The 12,347-nt window shown below is 45.0% G+C and overlaps 1 protein-coding gene across 2 annotated transcripts in view; it reads right to left on the minus strand.

The window, feature by feature from the left end:
- The window catches only part of LOC142496277 (uncharacterized), a 35,589-nt gene that overhangs the window by 5,177 nt on the left and 18,065 nt on the right, over nt 1-12,347 (minus strand). The window contains exon 2 of one of the 2 annotated variants that reach the window (XM_075602934.1): nt 9,835-9,890. The exons of the other annotated variant lie outside the window; for it this stretch is intronic. The gene's annotated coding sequence lies outside the window, so the exon portion shown is untranslated. The remainder of the gene's footprint in view (nt 1-9,834; nt 9,891-12,347) is intronic. 2 annotated transcript variants of the gene reach the window in all.

Consider the following 12,347-nt stretch of genomic DNA (forward strand, 5'->3'; position numbering starts at 1 on the left):
TGGATCTTTATGCTTGTTATCTTCTTAGGGATATTGGCCAAGATATCTTCCAGCGACAGAAAATAGCCCATTCAAGTGAATAGGACACTTAACTTGACGAAGGGCATTGTTTCCTTGAAATGTTGCGCTTTTTTTCTGCTGCAAATAAATCTATACTTCAGCATGTCCATCTGACTCAACTACACTTTTCTTCCTGCATGCAGAGACTTTTTTTAAATAATTCTGAATAGGACACAAGGGGCCATATTTATAGATGTACTGTAGCAAAGGTTATTGCTGCTAATGGTGCATAATGGTGGAATACTGCAAATAAATTATATGAAACTGTTATAGTCTGCATTATAATGCGGTATGTTGTGTTATCAACGAGTGAATGCACACACTCTATTACTTCATCGCTCTACAAAATCTCCCTATTTCCTGCTCCCTTTGCAACACAACAGCATACTGATCAACACCTCCACTATAAACAAAGGGGGAGATAGGTTAGTAAAAAATAAAAAAAACCTGTAAATAGAAGTTTGTTTTGATGCAAACTGTTGGCTAGAAATGTTTACGCCACCTCAGACCTGGCGGATTTTTCTGATGCAAATACAAAAATTATGCACAAAAATGCAAAGTTTGCAACATCTCATTACACTCTGTGTGTCATGTAAATTTTCCCTAACTCGTCCTATTGACAGTCCTCATAACGCAAGGTGAAAAACCGAGCAAAACCTTGATACGCCAACGCAAAAAGACGCACAATTCAATTTTGCTCCAAATTTGCATTTACCGTATACATCACCCCCATTAACTGTAGTAGAAGCCAAATCACTCTCTTTGAGAATGGTAATGTATTCCCAAAACTGCATCAGGGTATTAATTAACCTCAGAAAAATACATTACATTTTTACTAACCCAATCTAAAAAAACAACAACAAAAAATTACGTTTTGGTTGTCACAGTCACCTTCTTCAGAATTATTTTAATGACTTAATAAAAATGTAATTAATTTGGTTTGGACAATGCTTATATGAAATCTTGCCATTTACACCTGAACACTTTCACATTCTACGACCAATCTCCTCTTTATTTTGTCTTTTCATTGCAGTCTTGAATTAGTTTCCTCTTGTCCATTCTTCAATTCTTCAATCATCTTTCTTTTCTCTGATTCTTCACTGTCATGGGAGAGGTGGTTTGGCCCGGTATTAAAGGGGTTGCACCCCATATGGCCACCCCTGACCTCACTTGGGAGGCAAGGGGTTAACTGGACTGCGGTCCAGTAATGTGTTTTTACCCTGCTTCAGCACCCAAATGTGTATTCCCCTGTAACAATGTATTTTCCCTATTCCAGTGTCTGCACCAACACTCACACTGGGATCCATTCGGGAGGAGAAGGGTTAATAGTTAGGAAGTGATTGTAGCCCTTTGTTCCATTTTCCCGCCTTTGATGGCTCCATTTTGCAGTTTCCCATAGGCCGCCATGGCAGATCCATACAATCCTATGGGGATTCTGGCAATTTGGGCCTGATATCAGAGAAGACCTGCAGGTGGCGCCCGAGAGGAGGAATGGCGGTCCCCCATTGTAAGTCAATGGAGCCATTCACTTCAATGGGGATTCCTCGATGCCGACCTCCAGGAACGGGTTGGCAGCCATCCAAACCGCAGACCGCAGAAGCGGATACAATATCTAAAAAAAGAGATGTGATCACACTAGTTCAAGTTCAAATACAATTGGCGTGGGAAACTTAGGTTCTAGGGCACCCAGGAATAAAATTATTTTTGCCCCTAGACCCTAGGAACCCCCACACTCGACCACCACCGGGACCGAGAATTAAGGACCCCCCGTAAAGGGTCGCGCTCGCCACTAGAGTCGCACCATTGACTCTAATGGTAGCGGAGGTCCCATTGAATCCTATGGCGGCGCCGGCCCATGCATTTCCTATGGAGGCGCCGGCCATATTGATTCTAATGGAGGAAAGCCGCGTGGCTTTGAAACAGCTATGTCCGAAAGTGTATAAAGTGTAAACCTACATCTCCAGTTCTGTGAGTACCAGAGGGCTGGGATTTTGGTCGTATGTAGTCACTGCTCCGGCATGATTGCATGGCCATTTCCAGCCCTCCCCGATCAACCAGACGGAGTATGGGCAAATGTGAAAATTGTGGTTTTCCCATTGACTTCAATGGTGGAGTTGCTCCATTGAAAGCCTATAGCTGCGGAGCCCATTGATTTCAATGGGAGAGTGAAACGCAGAGATTCCCTTTAGCTTATAGCGGAGAATCCTGCATTAAAGTTAATAGGGGATTTTAACTTTTTTTTTGTATCTCCGGTTCTGGGGGTCATGGAAGGCTGATATTTGGCCACTATGGCAAGGGTCCTCTGCCATGAGGACCTGGCAAATTTCAGCCCGCTCAGACCCACAGAACGGATTATTTTAATATATTTAGATATTAAGGAATGTATTGTATTTTGGGTCCAGGGTAAAAGCCCGGGAACGCTAGAGCACATATAGTATGTTAATGTTCAGGGGGAGACAAGTGGTCTACAATAAACCCCCTGATCAAAGGCTCCCCCACCCTGCTTGTGTATGATAGCACAAAGGAAAGCAGGACATGGGTACTTGTGATAAGTGTTGTGTTTCACACCTTGGGACAAAAGTTTTCCTGTCCCAAGCAGACTGGGTGACGCCAGTCTTGTGGGAGGGGGGCTAGGGAAATGAGCCCCTGATTAGAATAATGCACACCCAATGGGCAGGTATTATTTATTTATTTATAAAATATTTTACCAGGAAGTAATACATTGAGAGTTACCTCTCGTTTTCAAGTATGTCCTGGGCACAGAGTAAAACAAATAATACATGGTTACAAGTACAGTTACATAAATGAACAGGGTATACATTATATACAAGACATTGCGTGCACAGTTAAAGAAAATATATATTATGAGCGTATGAAACAGTTACAGACCAGGTTAAAATGTGAGACAGCCTTAGATTTGAAAGAACTTAAACTGGTGGTGGATGTGAGAGTCTCTGGTAGGTTGTTCCAGTTTTGGGGTGCGCGGAAGGAGAAGGAGGAACGTCCGGATACTTTGTTGAGCCTTGGGACCATGAATAGTCTTTTGGAGTCTGATCTCAGGTGATAAGTGCTGCAAGTGGTAGGGGTGAGAAGCTTGTTCAGGTAGCTGGGTAGCTTGCCCATGAAGACTTTAAAGGCAAGACAGGAAAGGTGAACTTTGCGCCTAGACTCTAGTGTTGACCAATCTAGTTCTTTGAGCATTTCGCAGTGATGTGTGTTGTAGTTGCATTGGAGAACAAAATGACAAATTGAATTGTAGAGGGTGTCAAGTTTGCTAAGGTGGGTTTGAGGAGCCGAGCCATATACTATGTCTCCATAGTCAATAATTGGCATTAGCATCTGCTGTGCGATACGCTTTCTCACCAGGAGACTTAGGGAGGATTTGTTCCTGTAAAGTACCCCTAGTTTGGCATAGGTCTTGGTTGTCAGGGTATCAATGTGCATCCCGAATGTTAAGTGGGAGTCAAACCATAAGCCCAGGTATTTAAAACTAGTGACAGGTGTTAAGGTGGTGTTAGCGTTGGTTCGAATCAGGAGCTCAGTCACTGGAAGCTTTACAAATTTAGTCTTGGTCCCAAATACCATTGTTACAGTCTTGTCAGTGTTTAAAAACAGTTTGTTTTGGGAAATCCAGTTTTTGAGTCTCAAAAAGTCAGACTGAAGTATGTGTTGAAGGTCAGAGAGGCTATGGCTGTGTGCATATAGGATTGTGTCATCTGCATACATGTGTATTGAGGCTTCCTTACAAGCTGTGGGAAGATCATTAATGAACACTGAGAAGAGTAGGGGCCCCAGAACAGAGCCTTGCGGGACACCACAGGTGATATCCAGGGGGTTGGAGTTAGAGCCTGAGATGGACACATGTTGGGATCTTCCTGATAGGTAGGACTGAAACCAGTTTAAAGCATGTTTCCCTATTCCAGAGCTCTGAAGTTTGTTAAGCAGGATAGTATGATCAACTGTGTCAAAAGCCTTTGCAAAATCTAGGAATACTGCACCAGTGAGTTGTCCCCGTTCCATTCCACACTGGATTTCATTGCAAACTTTTAGCAGGGTAGTTACGGTGGAGTGTTTGGGACGAAACCCAGATTGGAATTGGCTAGGGAAATTTGTCTTGGTATAGAAATTGCTTAATTGGGAGTGGACACATTTTTCCATGACTTTGGATAGAATTGGGAGAAGTGAGATTGGCCTGTAGTTTGAGACAGTGTTTTTGTCCCCACTTTTGAAGATTGGGACAACTCTGGCAGTTTTCCAGGTCTTAGGGATATGGCCTGCAGACAGGATAGAGTTGACTATGGACGCAATTGGTTTGGCAATGGCTGGGGCACCAAGTCGTAGGAACCTACATTGTAGTAAGTCGGGTCCACATTGGCTGCTTAGTTTTAGTTTGAGGAGTGCTTGTATAATCTCCTCTTCAGGTACTGGGCCAAATTGAAAATTGTGGGCAGTGTTGGGAGGGGGTGGGACTGTAGGGGTACTCCCAGGATGAGATTCAGGTTTGTGGTTTGGGCTGCGTTTCGCTAATAAGTTAGTGGCACACCCCACAAAGTAATCATTGAATGCATTTGCAATGTCAGTGGGGTTTGTCAGAGTAATATCCCCCTTAGTGATATTACTTGGTTGTTGATGGTTAGGAGGCTGGAATATATTGTTGATAACCTTCCAGAAGTTAGCTGGGTTTGATGTATTCTGGTGGAGATTGTCAGAGTAATATTGTGCTTTTGCATGCCTTGTTTGCCTTGTGCACATGTTCCGCATGCATCTGTAGTGATTGAGATCCTTGGTAGTGCCAGTTACTTTGTAGCTTTTCCACAAGGCATACCTGAACTGGTAGAGTGCTATAAGGTCAGGTGTAACCCATGGAAGGTGGGCCCCCCGTACCCTTATTTTGCATAGTGGAGCATGGGTATCGCAGAGTTTTAAGAACTCTGATTGGAAATAGTCAAGCGCAGAATCAGGGTCGGGAATTAAATCGATTCTGTGCCATGGGCAGTTGGTAAGGTCATGCAGAAACTGTTGTGGGTTAAAGTTTTTAAATGTTCTAGTGAGGAGAACTTTAGGGCTTGAATGGGGCGGTTTAATTTTTCTTACACAGTACACTATTGCATGGTCACTGAAAATATCAGGAAGGATGCCAGAGGATTGGATTCTGCTGGGGTTTGAGGAGAGAATCCAGTCTAGCAAGGAATGGTTATGCGATTTCAGGTTTATCCGTGTGGGTTGGGAAATGAGTTGCGATAGGTTAAGTGACTTGAGTTGTATCTGGATTTTGTGGTTTTTAGGGTCAAGCCAATTGAAGTTGAAATCCCCAAGAACTAGCAGCTCACTCTTCTCATTCAGAGAGGAAATGGAGCCAAGAAATTGGGTGATATCAGTCAGGGATTGTACAGGGGCTTTAGGGGGGCGGTAGATGCCAGCAAGCAAGATGGGCTTAGAAAAGGGGAGGCAGATTTTGCCAACTAGAATTTCAAAAGAGGGTGGGCTTGGTGGGCAATTTAACAGTGTAAATTGTAATGTGTCTGCAATATAAAATAACACCCCTCCTCCTCTCTTTGACCTCTCTCTCCTAAAAATGGAGTATCCCTGAATGGCAATATTTGCATCAGGGATTTTAGGGGATAGCCATGTTTCTGTAAGAACGATGGCTTTGGGTTTATGCATAAGGCACCATGCCCTTAGTTCATCCAGTTTGGGCAGCAGGCTCCGGATGTTTATATGGGCGACAGATAGCCCTTTTTGGAATTTAAAGGTGGAATTCTCAGGGGCATGGGACAGAGCTGAAATGGGAGGACCTGGGTTAGGTTCAATATCACCTGCTAAAGAGAGTAACAGTATGAGTAGAAATTTGGGTAGTTGTTTGCAAGTTGTAAATTTGTGGTGTTTGCCATTTGAGTGAGCAGTGGTTGGTGTGCTGGTTTTTAGAGTTCTCCACCAACATTCAGTAGATAGTGCAAGGCTTCTGAGTAGTCCAGGGTGTATGGTGATGTTGGGTGTGGGCCAGGATGGAGGAGTTTGTAGTGGGTAGAGGGAGTAACATCTCCATGAGGCCAGGAGAAAGAAAAAAGTTAAAATACATAGCAGGTTCATGATGGCAGAGGTAGGCAGTGCTGCAAGGAGCTGTTGTGAGCAGAGTGAGTGTGAGCAGACTAAACAGCAGGTGTGTGCCTGTTCCTTGTCAAATGTTTAGCTGTATTGCAATGCTAGAGTCAGTTCAGGGTTTCAGTGTATTGTGCAGTCAGTTTTGGGAGAGACTGCAGTAAATAAGTTGTAAAGGGGTGGGGGGTTGAAATAGGCAGGTTAGCAAGCTTGGGATCATAGTGAGATCTGAATAGCTTACCGTTTGTTGTCTTGAGTAAAAGAGTTTGCAGTAGATCCAGTCCCCAGTCACCTCTAGTCAAACTGTAGTCTAACTGTATTTATCACTTAAAAAGCTCACTTTAAATGCCTCACTGTCTAATGCCTAATGCAGTTCCTGCAAAGATGCAGGAAAGGTGTTGGTATTATACAGATAAAAGCAGTCACACGACCCTCCCCCTCCCCAATAAATCAGCTTGTTCCAGTTGGTCAATTAACAGCACAGAGTTAAGAGGGGAAAAAAAACACTTTTTAATTCAAACATACTAACTTATATCAATTCAGTCTGTCTTTTACACAGGATTTGCACATCAGGAACATACTTATATCAATTCTACAAGGCCAAAGTCAGTCTGTCTTTTACACAGGATTTGCACATCAGGAACATACTTATATCAATTCTACAAGGCCAAAGTCAGTCTGTTTTTTACACAGGATTTGCACATCAGGAACATACTTATATCAATTCTACAAGGCCAGAGTCAGTCTGTCTTTTACACAGGATTTGCACATCAGGAACATACTTATATCAATTCTACAAGGCCAGAGTCAGTCTGTCTTTTACACAGGATTTGCACATCAGGAACATACTTCTATCAATTCTACAAGGTCTCTCAAGTGAGGTGGCAAGGAGGGATTGGGTGCAGATAATTGTCATCCAATGTCTTGCACCTCCTGTTAGGGTATGGGGCTGAAACTCCATATAAACTAGTGTAAGCTCTATGCCCAGTGTCTTTCGTGATGTCTTCATTTGAACCTGTATTACTGAATGAATTGCCAACCCTGTACCTGATTGCTTCATTGTCCAACCCTTAAGTGCTATTTCTCGTCTGTTATTTGTATCATCTTGTGTGTTCTCCTTCTTTAAGGAATAAACTATATTTATTATATCTAAGTCGTGTTCAATTCAACCCAGATATTTGGTGTATATTATAACCTATAACAAGTTACCGTGACATTCACCATCTTCTTTCTCACCCAGATCCAATCTTACCTACACACTATCTGCCTCCTCACTATTTGTCTCTCTCTTCACCGCCATGTGCGTACTACTACAGTATATGTTTACATCTACCAGAGGAAGAGGACAGTGGGGTTACTAGCTTGGCAAGTCATACTACTGTATATGGAGTATTTTTAATGGCCTTTTACACACGTTAACGCAACGGTATTAACAAACTTAGTGTTATCCCCTATTCCCACACACAAAGCTGTTCTAACTATTATTATTATCGTCTGTCTTGCTGTTGGATTAATTGTTAGAAGACACCACATTGGAAGCCCCCTGATTATATCCCAAACTACTACAGGCCAACGACACAAACAAAAGAAGTTTGAGGCTGTTTTGCATACCGAAGTAGAAAAAGGGGTGGACCTCTCTTATTTTAGAAGGGCCTGAAATAAAGATAAATAAAATATGGATCTCAACTTGACTATCTTACTCAGGGTTTAAAATTCAATCATAAAGTTGTGTGAACTTGTGGTTGTTTTTGCTAATGTTAAAATAAAGATAAAATGCACAAAGTTTTGCAGCACTGTGAATGTTTTATTTCCTGTGCACAAATATTTGTGGAAAACCTTACACATCTCTACCAAGGAGCAAAGTGGGGAACATGTGGAGGACTCGGTGTAAAGGAAGCACATACATAAACTGCAATACATCAGTAGAGATTCCGCACGAAGCAGAGCAGCAGAGCACAGCCATGCAATGATCAGGATCACAGCGGTGCAGTAAAAAACTTCTTTATTTGGACACCATGGTGCAGACAGGAATGGAGGGTAGCTCTTACGCGTTTCACGCCTGTGTGGCGCTTCGTCTGACGAAGCGCCACACAGGCGTGAAACGCGTAAGAGCTACCCTCCATTCCTGTCTGCACCATGGTGTCCAAATAAAGAAGTTTTTTACTGCACCGCTGTGATCCTGATCATTGCATGGCTGTGCTCTGCTACTCTGCTTCGTGCGGAATCTCTACTGATCTACTGCCATTACGGATGCACGCCCCAAAGACAAGAAGAATACAGGCTTTGTTCATGTGAGTTCTACCATTTACTATATTGGGAGGTATCAATAAGGTGGTTGCAAGCGTGTGTGACATTGTCCTCATTAGGTGTGGTGTAGTGGAGCCAATCATTCTCCAGTTACAGCACTCCTAGGACCTCTAGAGATATGTCAAATACATTACGCTCACCTATATACCATACACTCACTTAATTGTGATTTGCCTGTTTTATCTTCATTCTTCAATCAAGAAATACTTTATGGATGTTATATAAACTGTTTTTCTATGGTCATTTGAGCACTATTGCTGAACTTTGTTCTTCTACTCTATAAACTGCAATACTGCCGATCGAAGCAGTATCACACATACTGCAATATCCAAGAATACAAGCTGCAAAACTGGAAGAAAAACATTGCACCAGATTTTTCAAATACAGTGCCACCTTTTGTCTCAAGCTCGTATTACACAAGCAAATCCTCAAGCCAATGCATACTGTTTTAAACACAGCTTTTAGACAAAGGCTGGGATGAGATGCAAAGCCAGTAAACCCACTCACAGACATGTTTCAACCTTGGGGGGGTATCATCAGTGTGAGGTTGGTTACTGGCTATGTGCTCATTTGCATGTCATTTCCCAGAATCCCTTGCTGCAGTGGAAACGCTGTGTGCTGGGCGATAATGGGGAGAGACAGGGTTGCAGACCTGTCTAAAACATGCAAACGAACATACAGTAATATTTACAGTTGCTTTATGCTTTACTGTGGAGGGTTTTTGTCCCTTTTTTTACCCACCATAACCTTAATAATTGTGGTATATATATATATCTATATATATCTAGATATATATATCTATATATATATATATAGATATATATATATATAGATATATATATCTATATATATATATATACACAGTGTTCGACAAATCACCCAAAAATCTACACGCCCAACCAAAAAATCTACTCGCCACCTAGTCCCACCCCCAAACCCGCATCTAGTTCCGCCCCCAACCAAGCCCCTAGTCCCGCCCCCAACCCCGCTTTAAAATAAAATATATAAATAAAATACATTTAATAAATTCCTAGTCAGAACAACATTCTTTTTTGACAAATGTATTTATTACATTATACTACACTTAGTCCTTGTTACGTGTGTGTGTGTGTGTGTGTGTGTGTGTGTGTGTGTGTGTGTGTGTGTGTGTGTGTGTGTGTGTGTGTGAGTGTGTAAATGTCAGATCTAGAAATAAAAGCCACAGGTGAATGACTAGTTTCCTGAACCCCTTAACCAGTGTCTGGACGTCCCCGCTTCACAATATCTAAAGCAGCAATCCCGCCTGGGATCTTACCTGATCCGCAGTCCCTCAATGTCCAGGTACCTCATTCCCGCAATGTTATAAGTTGGAGGGGAGGTGTTCCCTACCTGTCTTCTGGGTTAGGTGGGATTCCGATGTCTTCCGTGTGAAGCTTGAGTCAGATCTGGAAGAAAGCAGTATAAGTTATTTTGGTGTAGTATAGGACAGTTAAGATATATAGGGTAAATAAGATATCCAGATACAGAGAGCGGAGAGAGGGGGAGAGAGGGGGAGAGAGGGAGAGAGAGGGAGGGAGAGGGAGAGAGAGAGGAGAGAGAGGAGAGAGAGAAAAAGAGACAGAGGGGGGAGAGAGAAAAAGAGAGAGGGGGAGAGAGAAAAAGAGACAGAGGGGGAGAGAAAAAAAGAGACAGAGGGGGGAGAGAAAAAAAGAGACAGAGGGGGGAGAGAAAAAAAGAGACAGAGGGGGGAGAGAAAAAAAGAGACAGAGGGGGGAGAGAAAAAAAGAGACAAAGGGGGGAGTGAGAAAAAGAGACAGAGGAGAGAGAAGAGAGAGAAGGAGACAGAGGTGGGAGAGAGAAAAAGAGACAGAGAGGGAGAGAGAAAGAGGGGAGAGAAAGAGAGAGGGGAGAGAGACCAGAGACGGGGAGACCAGACAGAGGGGAGACGGGGGAGACCAGAGAGAGGGGAGACCAGAGAGGGGAGACGGGGGAGACCAGAGAGAGGGGAGATGGGGGAGACCAGAAAGAGGGGAGACCAGAGAGAGGGGAGACGGGGGAGACCAGAGAGAGGGGAGACCAGAGAGAGGGGCGACCAGAGTGAGGGGAGACGGGGGAGACCAGAGAGAGGGGAGACCAGAGAGAGGGGAGACGTGGGAGACCAGAGAGAGGGGAGACGGGGGACGGGGGAGACCAGAGAGAGGGGAGACCAGAGAGGGGAGACGGGGGAGACCAGAGAGGGGAGACGGGGGAGACCAGAGAGAGGGGAGACGGGGGAGACCAGAGAGAGGGGAGACAGGGGAGACCAGAGAGAGGGGAGACGGGGGAGACCAGAGAGAGGGGAGAGGGGTGAGACCAGAGAGAGGGGAGACAGGGGGAGACCAGAGAGAGGGGAGACGGGGGAGACCAGAGAGGAGGGAGACCAGAGAGAGGGGAGACGGGGGAGACCAGAGAGGGGGAAGACCAGAGAGAGGGGAGACCAGAGAGAGGGGAGATGGGGTGACTGACTGACCGGGGCAGGGGTGACTGACTGACCGGGGCAGGAGTGACTGACTGACCGGGGCAGGGGTAACTGACTGACCGGGGAAGGGGTGACTGACTGACCAGGCAGGGGTGACTGACTGACCGGGGAAGGGGTGGGCGACTGATTGGGGGGGGGTACCTCTGGTGTCACACACATACTCCCATACACATACACATTCTACACCCATATATACAGAGACACACACACACACACACTCCCATATATACACACACACACACACTCCCATATATACACACACACACACACCCATATATATATACACACACACACACACCTATATATACACACACACACACTCTCCCATATACACACACACACACACACACATTCTCCCATGCACACACACACTCACTCTCTCTCTCTCTACACACCTTTTGGAAAGGCCGCGACCAGCACCACCACGCTCCCCTTCCCCACCCGCCCATCTCCTGCTCCGCGGGTACCTCCCCGCTCCCATCTCCCGCCGCGCTCTCTGACGCGGGACCAGGGGGAAATGGGGGGGGGGAAGCAGGGACATGAGGGGGCATCCCCGCTCCCATCACCCACCGCGCTCTCTGACACGGGACCGGGGGGAAGCGGGGGAAGCAGGGACCTGAGGGGACCTCCCCGCTCCCATCTCCCACCGCGCTCTCTGACGCGGGACCAGGGGGAAATGGGGGGGGGAAGCAGGGACATGAGGGGGTATCCCCGCTCCCATCACCCCCCGCGCTCTCTGACACGGGACCGGGGGGAAGCGGGGGAAGCAGGGACATGAGGGGGCATCCCCGCTACCATCTCCATAACTGCGGGCAGCAGGAGTACCGGGGAGGGAGGTGGGGGAAGGCACAGATAATACTTACTGTGTCCTCCATGGGAAAATAATGGCCGCTCGTTGGGGGCGGGCACATATAGAGCCTGGCCGCGCGGCCACAAAGCCTGGGAGCGCGCGCCAATCAGTTGTCAGGTAGGGGGAGTTTTTTTTTTTTTTCAGCGCGAGCAGGGAAAATTTAAAAAAACAAACACGTGTGCTGCTTGGGCCAATATTTACTCGCCCGGGGGTTAAATCCTCTCGCCCCGGGCGTGTAAATGTATATGATTGTCGAACACTGTATATATATATATATATATATATATATATATATATATATATATATACATACATACATACATACATATATATACACACACACACACACATATATACACACACAGTGGTCGACAAATCACCAAAAAATCTACTCGCCACCTGGCCCCGCCCCCAGACCCGCTTTTTAAAAATAAAAAAATGAATAAATTCCTAGTAAGAACAACATTCGTTTTTGACATTAGTTTATTTATTGTATTACATTATACTACAATTAGTCCTTGTTACTTGTGTGTG

This window comes from Ascaphus truei, chromosome 1 (genome assembly GCF_040206685.1).
Source record: "Ascaphus truei isolate aAscTru1 chromosome 1, aAscTru1.hap1, whole genome shotgun sequence".
Lineage (NCBI taxonomy): Eukaryota > Metazoa > Chordata > Amphibia > Anura > Ascaphidae > Ascaphus > Ascaphus truei.